Source organism: Rhagoletis zephyria, unplaced genomic scaffold (assembly GCF_001687245.7).
Source record: "Rhagoletis zephyria isolate East Lansing unplaced genomic scaffold, Rhagoletis_zephyria_1.1 Rzeph_scaffold_02085, whole genome shotgun sequence".
In the NCBI taxonomy this organism is placed as follows: domain Eukaryota; kingdom Metazoa; phylum Arthropoda; class Insecta; order Diptera; family Tephritidae; genus Rhagoletis; species Rhagoletis zephyria.
The window spans coordinates 41,954-52,203 of NW_016159169.1; the positions used below are offsets into that span (position 1 = coordinate 41,954).

A 10,250-nucleotide genomic window follows, 5' to 3' on the forward strand; every position below is an offset into this window, starting at 1 on the left:
TTCATCTTCATCTTCATCTTCATCTTCATCTTCATCTTCATCTTCATCTTCATCTTCATCTTCATCTTCATCTTCGTCTTCATCTTCATCTTCATCTTCATCTTTTCTTTATCTTTATCTTTGTTTTTGTCTATATTCTTGACTTTGCATTAGTATTTCCCCGCCCGACTGGCGTTTAACGCAGCTATTCGTTTTCTATACCCGCCATATACTACCTTTACCGTGGCGTTAAATATATATCGCAAACATATCGGAGCTGTAATAATAAGATTCACTTCAATTATTTGAGTTTAACTTTTTAAACAGGTGGTCACCGTCTGCAAGCACCTCAAAAATATTTTAATTGAGTTTCTTTAAGCCCTTTCATTTCACGCTTACTATATAGTATTTTATGCATAAGACTATTTTATAATTTAACTAAATTTGGCTTTTGAAACAGGTGGCAACCCTCCTACATGTAGCTAAAAAAATACAGTTTATTCGAAACCATTTCTTTTGATACCCACATTGGGATAATTCATTTAACTTAATAAATAATTTGAATTTGGTTTTCGTATATATGGCAACCCTTTAAACACCTAAAACTATATTGCACATCTACAGAGCAAGCTCTTTCATTTGACACCTCATTTTCGAAAATCGAACGAACGATACAGATTTTATGACTTGGTGTTAAATATTTAACGCAACCCTCTGCGGCAGAGAAATTTTGAATTCGTTTATCTAACATGTGGCAACTCCTTTCATGGAACTAAAGCTATGTTGCACACCCGAAGGACAAGGCCTTTCATGTGACACCTCATTTTTACAAATCGAACGAACGATACAGATTTTATGGCTTGGTATTAAATATTTAACGCAACCATCTCCGAACTCGATTAAGAAGTTTCACTTCAAAAAAATAGGAGTATATTTTTCCGGTGTAGAACAATCCTAGGGGGTGAGAGCATGAAAATTCCGACTTAACTTTTTCACATGCATTTTTGGACAACCCTAATATACATACATATGTATTTGTAGGTAAAATTTTAATTGACACGGCAACTGTGAGTAATCGCAAAAGCCTATTACATTAAGTATAGTACGTATGTACACATACATACATTTGTATTAGAAAACACTGTTCGAACTAAAAGAAGAGCATAGCTAAACGATTTATGAAAGCCGCGCATTTATTTTTAATTTCATTTTATTTTCTACATTTATTGATAAGTTTACTTAAGCTTGCAATATGATTTCTTTTCACAAAAGTTTACATTTCTAATTACTTAATTATGAACCTTCACGTTCGGTTTTTTCGTATACTAAATACTTTTTTTCTTAATAGGATTAAACGAACTACCGCGCTTCAATGCACAAGTAATCGCGCTTAACTTTGCTTTGTGACTTTCAACAAAACCTAATAAATAATAAATGGTGCGAAAAGATATCTTCACTCATGGTATCGAAAACTAGTTTCATTAACATTAAGTGTTTTTACTTTAATCGCTTGAATTAAGTTAAATCACTTTTATGCAGCTGTTTTGATAAATCGCAAGACTGATATGCAAATACATATTTTAGTTGGCATTGGCTGAATTGATAAACGAAATTAAATCGGTAAGCCAAACTAGCTAATAGAATTCTTATTTTTTTTTTTATTGTGTAGATGGAGCAGACAACGGCTGGTTTCTCAAGGATGCAGTGCACTATAGGTCAAATGACCACTTTTTCTGTGCGAAACTAATTAATCCAACAAAATCATGGTATTCAAATTAAAACTTGTTAGCATTTCAAGAGTAAAAGTAATTCTGTTAAAATAAATGGAAATTAACCCATTAAAGACCAAAAATCAATATTAACCCTTTTGCAACCATTAATCCAAACATGAAATTCATTCGTTTATTTTAATTATAGTAAAACATTTAGTACTTGATTAAATCTAATTCATTTTGTAAATTTAAATCATAACGAGACTCTTCACATTCATTAATTTCATCGTGTTCGTTGCCAAGTTGAAATTCCTCTATCGTTTCACAGCTACGTAATAGATCAATTACTTCAGGTGGAAGTGTCGAACGCTTCCGCTTTTGTAAGCGTCTCTTTAAAAATGTTGTAGAAATTAATGGATCTGATGTATCCATAGCTCTATTAAATACGTCTAACAGGTTATTGATGCGGTTGTTCCTGCGGGCGTGATGCAGTCTATCGGATTTGTATATTTTATGTCGCGATTCAGCAGCTTGTTCTGCAAAAAAACCTATTGGGAGCACCGTATTTTCTATTATTTGTTTTGAATGCATGAGGACTTTATGTACCGTAGAAGTCATTGGCAACCAGCAATATAGCTCCTGAAAATGTTTTGCTGTCTCAAAGCAATATATTTCAAATTTGCTTGAGTTTATTTCGAACTGGCAGGATAAACAAATCAAAATGATTTTAAATCGAAAAATAAGCTCTTTGTCAACACCAGTTATTTCAGAAAAAATCTCATGATCACTAAATGCTCGACGAGCAGTGTTTCCGTCATTTGTGGAACCGCAGCCACCTACTCTGGGCATGTCCACGCGAAGTCCGAGCTTTGTCCAAAAATCGTTTTGTATTTCTGTTTTTCTTTTTAAGATAATTTACTTATCATCTCCTCGTATCTGCCACTTTTTCAATTTGCATTTATAGCCTAAATGTAATGTAAATTCAAAAAATCTTATCCAGCAATGAAGGGGACTAAGTCCAAACTTTAAGTTTTCTTCTTTTACACGGAATATTTCACTTTTATAATCAAAAGTATTCATAAAATCCTTAGGTGTAGCAGCACAAATGGGACAAGCTTGGTTAGATTTAGTTCCAGTTATAATGTTTAAAACTTTTCCATCAATTAGTGTTAAAAATAATTTGAATGACACTCTAACAGATTTTCCATCAGCAATTTAAATTTTTATGTTTTTCAAAGCTTGGATCTCGTTTTTTAAATCCGAGTTTTCCTTTAAAACAATTTCTTTTGTCTCCTTTGTGTATTCCAGCTTAATTGGCCTACAAAATCTTACAGATTGTGGTGTAAGGTTGTCCCAAATTGGCGTTCCCGATAAAAGTAGTAATCTTAAAGGAATAACTGTTGTAGCTAAAAGACAAGCATCGGAGCTATTTGAAGAACTGGGGTCATTAAATTTTTGCTTAAATTGAGCTTGTCCAGTGCTGCTATCAAATCCATAGCTCAATATTAATTCAGAGCTTAAAATATCTGTTTTCTCCTCTTCCATTATAGCTTGGAAAACTTCTTTTTGCATCTCAACGATTCTTTCTGCCGTGTGCTGTAAAATAGATTGCAACAAAACTTTGGCAAGGGTCTCATTTGCTTCTATACCCTGAGCTTGACATTTCAATTTTGCGGCAATAATATTGCTATAGTGCGGATATATATCGCAGTTTCTTAATTTGTTTTCTTGTCGTATTGCATTGTACTGCTCTTTCGTAAAATTATTTTCGAGAAGAAAAGCTAAAGCATCATCCGCAGAAAGTGGAATAGGCTTTTGGGAATTTTGTGTACACATTTTACGCATTTTTGCTGGCCTTGTTGGGCTTTTCATACTCTCTTTAAGGACTGCAGCTAAATCGGAATCACCTTGTTTCCGAGCTGATGTTGCTGCTGCACGAACGAGAAGATTAGTATCAGCTTTCTCAGTTGAAAGGTCTGCGGCTTCTTTTCTTTTTCCAAATTCTGATTTTTCGCTGAATGGCAGACGTGGACGACCAATAATTGGAGTTGCTTTTTTTGAAGTCGCATCTATCACAATCTTCAATTCTGAATTTAGCCACGCATCGTTCTTGAAGATATCTAGCCTCCTGTGACATTTGTTCCACTTTTTAGCTAATTTTACGCAAAAAAATGTAATGTTTGTTTATTTTTTTTTTCTACTTCATCCGAAATTGTGTTGTCTTTCATTTTGCCAACAATATGTTTCCAAACGGCATCAAATTGTCCTTTTTTTGTGCATTCTTTTCGCCATATTTCAAACAATTCTAATTTTTTTATACCGAGGTTAACTAAAGAAAAGAGGTATTAAACGTAAATCGCAAGAAATCGCAATTTAAAATAAATTGCAAATGACACATTATCTATTAATTAATCTACTTATGAAATTTGAAAGAGGTCAAATGGGGTCAAAATTTTATAGAGCTTACAGAAAGTCAAAGTTAGAGATAAATTGCACCGTTTTAAGGTTATGCAGACTATTAAGTTATTTACAAGTATAGCGACATATATAAAAAGCCTTTTAATTAAAATTATTTCTACTTACTTGTATCTTTATTTTCCATTTTAAATAAATCAATTATTGTTAACTTAATTCAAGAAACACGAACTTAAAATTTGCCGAACACTACTGAACTTGCAAGCAAATTGTATTGGTTGACTTTGACGCACAGCTGTGCACATACAGCTGTGTAACGGTTCTTTATATTTAGCATAAACAAAATTCACGTAGCTTTTTGTTGAAGTAATTCCAACTAAAAAACAACAAAAAATTATTTATAACGGCACTTTAATTTTATCACTTTTGCACAGCAAAAGCTGCCATTTGACCTATAGTGCAGTGGGATCTTTCACTATCAGAGAAAACCTTTTCCGTTATAACGAATCACGTGATTTACATATGTACATGCATACATATATACCTACACACAGACTGCCTCATGCTCCTTAGTAATAAAAATCGGTTTTAGCAATTTTTTAATTCTAACCATTTTGTAACTTTCACCCAAATATTTCGGCTTAATTCAGCGTCAAAATACCCTTAAAAAACGTTTTTCATTAAACCACTTTATAGCGCAAAACTTTTTCCATGGAAAGTTGTATGGGAAGATAGGTATGTATGTATAAAAAAAGTGAGTGTAAGAAATCTGCAATAGAGTTTCTTTTAAACTTCTGTCAACACGTTCAAAATAATAAAAATTTTGATGCAATTTGTACAACTTCTTCTTTTTGTAACTTTTTTCAAAAATTAATATATTCAAACTATACAAAATTCAGACAAATCGTGGGACGGGAATGGAATAACAAAAAAAAGTTGCTGTTATTCCACCATAATTATGATTTTTATAATATCTCAAGACTTCCGCCAAAATATTTAAAAAAAATTAAGATTTACGTGAGCTAGACCGATTTAAAAGTTCCATTATTTTCATTCCGTTCATAAAATTTTTAAGCAGACCTGTCAAGCTTAAACTCTTCTATTATCTGAGTTGGTTGTTTAGTAAATATATTCTTAAACACTAATTTTATTAATGAAAAATTCGATAATCGGAGGCATTTTCAAGTAGTTCCAATTCACGTTAATCTTAATATTTTTTCGAAATATTTTGACGGAAGCCTTAAAGAATACTTAATGTTATATTTCCGGGGGAAAAAAACTGATTTTTTTTTGTATAGAGAAAGATGGGCCCTAATGTGCATACATATCATTGCTGAGATATAGAAAGGCCCCAACAGACATTTTTAATTTTTTTTTAACTCTACAACACAAATAATTTTGTGCGTGGAGCTTTTTTAAAAGTGTCATAATATCTTTGGGTTTCACGTTACGGTTCCAAAATATTTCGGATATATTTATTATATATTTAGTTAGGACCTTACTACACTTCATTTCGATATAATCATTATTTTAAAAAGTAAATCAGACGTCTGAAAAAAGCTTGGTTTCAATTTACGAATTTACTCATAGGGTTTCGAGACTTTCTAAAAAAAAATACTCGGCAAACAAGGCAACTCAATGTTCATATAAAAATTATGAGTCTCTGATTTCGAATTGGCAGTTGACATTCTCCTTTCTAACTTCAAAATACCTTCTACAAATGGCTCATTCCACAGTAATCGATACCGAATAAAATGAAAATAAACTTAAGAATTTGGGTGTATTACATCTAGATAATAAATCCAACTTTCCACACTGAAAGCCGAAATTTAGGATTTTATCTTAAAAGACTGATTTTCGTAGCCTCTTGTCTTTTTTGCATTATTTAAACGGTCAGTGGAGAGAACAATTCATCAGAGTTGTAGCAGTGTAGTTTTCAAGTTTTTCGGGCATGTACTGAGTATTTTATTTTTAATAAACTCGGCCAGGGACGCCTACGGTTACTTATCTGCTAATCTGAAATGTACCAGAATGCATCCATGATAATGCTAATCATAAAGATATGAGCGATGGGAAAAGCAAGCTATGCTGCCACAGATATAAAGAAACCATTACTTCACTTGTCAGGGTAAAAACAGAATCTCTTACGGGTTAACAGGTAACAGCCTCTTGAAAAGTGTACTACGATTTAAAAATAAGATACTTTACAATGAAGTCTACTCACAATGGAGATGAAGATTTCGAGAAAGCATTATCCCGTTTTTAGGTGGCAGAATCTTTTGTGTATTTGTAAAGTCCGATTTTTTTCAGAAATAACGTTAGTTTAGTAGTCTAGTAATGAATTTATTTATGCTCAACTTGCCACACCCGTCACAACCGTTGCAGTGGAATTCGGAACATATAATCTATAATTTCCAATAGAGGTAATCAATTTCGGCATAGATGTTGAAAATGTTTATTTAATCATACAATGAACTACTTAAACACATAAGCAGGAGACATAATTAGCAGAAAAACTCTGATACAATTGAGTAGTAGCTAATTTGGTTTGCCTACTCGTCACACAAGTTACAGTGACTAAAATTCATATAACACGTATGGATTATAATTTTTTTTTTGAAATTAGGCAGTTTAAAGAATTTTCTATTATAGTTTAAGAATTAAGCCTTAAAATCTAAGTTGAAATGTCACACCCGTTACCGTGGAATGAGCCAAATGTACCAGAATTGTAAAGCAACTTTTAAATTATGGCTTCAGAACGAGGCTGTTGTACATTTTTTTCCATTAAAAAATAGGCGAACATAGTTTCCATTTCAAATTTATGACAAAACAGTTAGTATACAAAAAGACAGATGGAAGAACCCATATCTTCGCTATTTGTGAGAAATTTAGTCATCTGTTAGACTGAACATATTCTCCTTATCAAGGATATTAATTGTATTATGAAATCTCCAAAAACGTAAATTTTGAATTGCTTCTATATATAACATTGAGCGACAATTTTATGACAATTCAAACTAACCCGGACTTTGCTAATATTTTCTGAAAGTATATACATCCAATAATAAAACACTCCATAGATTTTCAAAAGTTAGCTCGGATTTTATTTTATGGCCTACTAAAGTTTTAATGCCCCAGCGTAAGTATTTAGTTTCCAAAAAAAGGCAAAAATTATTAGAATAAATGTTTGAACGAAATCAAAGGTTAATACATATATAGTAAAATTTCATAGGAAATATTTAGGTAGAGCATTTCAACCCATTAACTCTCGCCTGAAAAGGTCGTTTTGACCCTTACTTCAAGAAACTCCGGAAAAAGCAAATTTGGGAGTTCCTTAAAGGATTGATATATTCTACAGGATTAGTCTTCTCAGGTAAAAGCTTCAGCCGCCAACGTAAAAGTCTCTAAAAAATTAAAATAACTTTGAATAGGAAAATTAATTGTGTTTATTCGTTATATGGAAGCAAATGCGACAAAAAAATATCCAAATAATCAAAGGTAATTTTTATGCACTTGAAAATCACACACATTCTCAGCCACATTCTCAGACTTAAATTAAATGGGCTATAAAACTGCGTACTCAAAAAAACTCTAGCACTTCTGAGAAACAAGTTTCAAATTTAGGTTATTGAAATTTTATTTCAAACGGAGAAAAACGTATCTAAATATTCATTACATTTTAATTGCATTTTTTCATACTTTAAAGCGAATCAAAAACTATCACTCATACGCCATGTAGTCGATTTTTATATTCCATACCTATGTAAGTGCATCCATATGTACTATCAGATTTACATGTGTATTTATGTACATACATGTATACATAGGTGCCGCTCATTTAATTTAATAGTTTTTGCAATAAAATTCTAAGTTAAGACTATTAATTGTCTGAAGTAAAAACTTTGAAATTGAGCAAAACCCAAAATTATAGAAGTTTTTATATTCTATTGAAATTTACTTTCACATAAATTTACGTATCCATATATATGTTTACATATATCTGAATATATTTTATAAAATCGTTATACAGAAGAACTTAATTCGATAAAACATAAAAATAAAATCTGCGTAAATGAACCACTTCTATAATTTTTTACATTTAAGTTCGAATTACGATTATTTATGTGTATTAGCCACGTTACTATTTAGCATTGAATTCATTTATTCAAATTAGAGCCTCAATTTATGCATAAATAGGCTGACACCCAAAATTTAATGGGCATTTTGCCTCTTTTTTTTTTTTGAAAACACAAAAGTGTAAATAAAACCAATTTCCGACAAAAGAGCAAACTGGCATACGTAAATGTGACCAAGTTAAAATCGCTCAACAGGTAAGTGACAAATTAACCAATGTCAAGTATAAACAGTACTTATGTTGTCCCGTTTCTCTTTTTAGTTTAATTCATTATTTCGTTGTTTGTTTTTCTTTTTTTCGTTTTTGGAATCGACACTGTACTTAGCGTTGCGCTTTCACCAAACGACCCGGAAAAGTCGCTTTAACAATGTCGATTTTGGTTAGTTAGTTTAAAGTAAATATTTCACTACCGCTGCGGTTATTCATCTTAGCGCCTCCGCGTTCTGAGCAACACTAATTCGAGTTTTAAAGTTCCGCCATACACATCGCAGAGCTTGTTTTCATTGTAGCATGTCTTTTTGGTCTTTGTGTACATACATAAGCATAGCATTTATTGGTGATGTGAGTTTTTCTACCGATTATGAGAGTCTTCGGGTTTAGTCCCGAAGGTTTGGAAAGAGATAAGGTTTTGTGTTTGATTGTGTTAATAAGCATTTTGTCATCACATAAACCTGATACATACTCTGTTATTTGTCAGTTTAAGTGATGTAAGGTGCCTATGTACATTAGGGTGGCCCAAAATTGTTTTCCTCCAGCCACCCCCCAGATCTGAATATTTTTATTTTGAAATAGATTAATATTGACCCGTGCCGTCAGGGCTTTGAAGTTTCGCATATATTTCACTTGGGGAAAATAATATTTTCGTAGATTGCTGTAAAATCGTTAAAAACAAATATTTTTTTATCAGAAGTCTTCAAAAAATAACACTATGATGCTTATTTGACTTAAAAATTTTATTAAGCTTGTTTTAATAGCCGACAACAGATAATAATAATAATAATAGATTGGCGCTTACACATATGTTAGAGTTTGGCCGAGCTTCTCCTCCGCCGACAACAGATAGGATTCTGTTATATACAAAAATTAGTTATTTTATATTTTCATTACCACATCACGCACTCAATGCTCAATGGATATGTTTATTTTTTTTTTATTCTTCTCAATTATTTCTGTGGGTAAGTGGTAAATAAATTTTCACAAAATTTCATACTAATTGTAAATTTGAGATTTTCTGTGAGCTGTGAATTGTTTTTTTTCTTAGTTAGAATTTTTATATATTTTTTAATAGCAATAAATTTTTTGAGCTTAATATACATAAATACATATATTTTTAATTATATTTATTCGTTTAGTTTTAGATTTGTATTTTTTATAATTTTTTACAAATATTTTATTTTCAAAGCTTTTAAAAATAGTTTAGCGTATTTCCTTGGGAAAAATTATTCTCTTTTTTTTGGGGAAAGAGTTAAGGCCAAATGGCCTATTTTTCAAAAATACGTATTGTTATATGGGGAGGTGTTGTCATAGTCCGATTTAGCTCATTATATAATTTTTATAATATTTATTAACAACTTCGGTCACTGAGAGTCTTTCGGTATTGAAAATATCTTAGAAAAACAATGTTTATAGCTCAAAAATCAAAATTTAAAACTTTGTATTCAACGAATTTTAACAAATTATCATCAAAATTTGACACATTTATTAAATTTTAGTACAACAAAGAGCAAGTTTAAAATATCTAGGACATACCGTTGATCTTTGGCAAAAAAATTTTTGTTTTTCTGTTAAAATGTCAACATATTTTTAAATTACGAAATAAAAATTTAAATACAAGGAATCTGGAATACTACGGCGTAAAAATCCGAAAAGCACCTAAAAAACTTTAAAAAGATCCGAAATTTCTGAAAAAAACAAACACTTAAAATAAACCATAAATATTAAAATACATTGAAATTTGAAATTTTGAACGAAACGGGTTTTCCCTAAAACATTCAATTTTAACATGGCCA

The 10,250-nt window shown here is 31.2% G+C and overlaps 1 protein-coding gene across 1 annotated transcript in view; it reads right to left on the bottom strand.

Annotated features, from left to right (window-relative positions):
- The window catches only part of LOC108365971 (facilitated trehalose transporter Tret1), a 28,894-nt gene extending 20,218 nt beyond the window's left edge, over positions 1–8,676 (bottom strand). The window contains exon 1 of the mRNA XM_017620213.1: positions 8,563–8,676. The gene's annotated coding sequence lies outside the window, so the exon portion shown is untranslated. The remainder of the gene's footprint in view (positions 1–8,562) is intronic.
- Positions 8,677–10,250: the final 1,574 nt, after the last annotated feature.